Source organism: Piliocolobus tephrosceles, chromosome 1 (genome assembly GCF_002776525.5).
Source record: "Piliocolobus tephrosceles isolate RC106 chromosome 1, ASM277652v3, whole genome shotgun sequence".
Classification (NCBI taxonomy): Eukaryota; Metazoa; Chordata; class Mammalia; order Primates; family Cercopithecidae; genus Piliocolobus; species Piliocolobus tephrosceles.
The window spans coordinates 200,717,394-200,717,735 of record NC_045434.1 but is presented as its reverse complement, the minus strand read 5'-3'; positions in this window follow the sequence as shown (position 1 = coordinate 200,717,735).

The window sequence follows — 342 nt, the reverse complement described above, 5'->3', positions numbered from 1 at the left end:
CTAAAAAAAAAAAAAAAAAAAAAAAATTTTCTGGTCTAGTACAGTGGTTCATGCCTGTAATCCCAGCACTTTGGGAGGCCGAGGCAGGCGGATCACCTGAGGTCAGGAGTTCAAGACCAGCCTGGCCAACATGGTGAAACCCCATCTCTACTAAGAATACAAAAAATTAGCTGGGCGTGGTAGTGCATGCCCGTGGTCCCAGCTACTGAGGAGGCTGAGGCAGAAGAATTGCTTCAACCTGGGAGGTGGAGGTTGCAGTGAGCCGAGATCACACCACTGCACTCCAGCCTGGGTGACAGAGCAAGACTCCATCTCAAAAAAAAAAAGAAAAGAAAAGAAAAA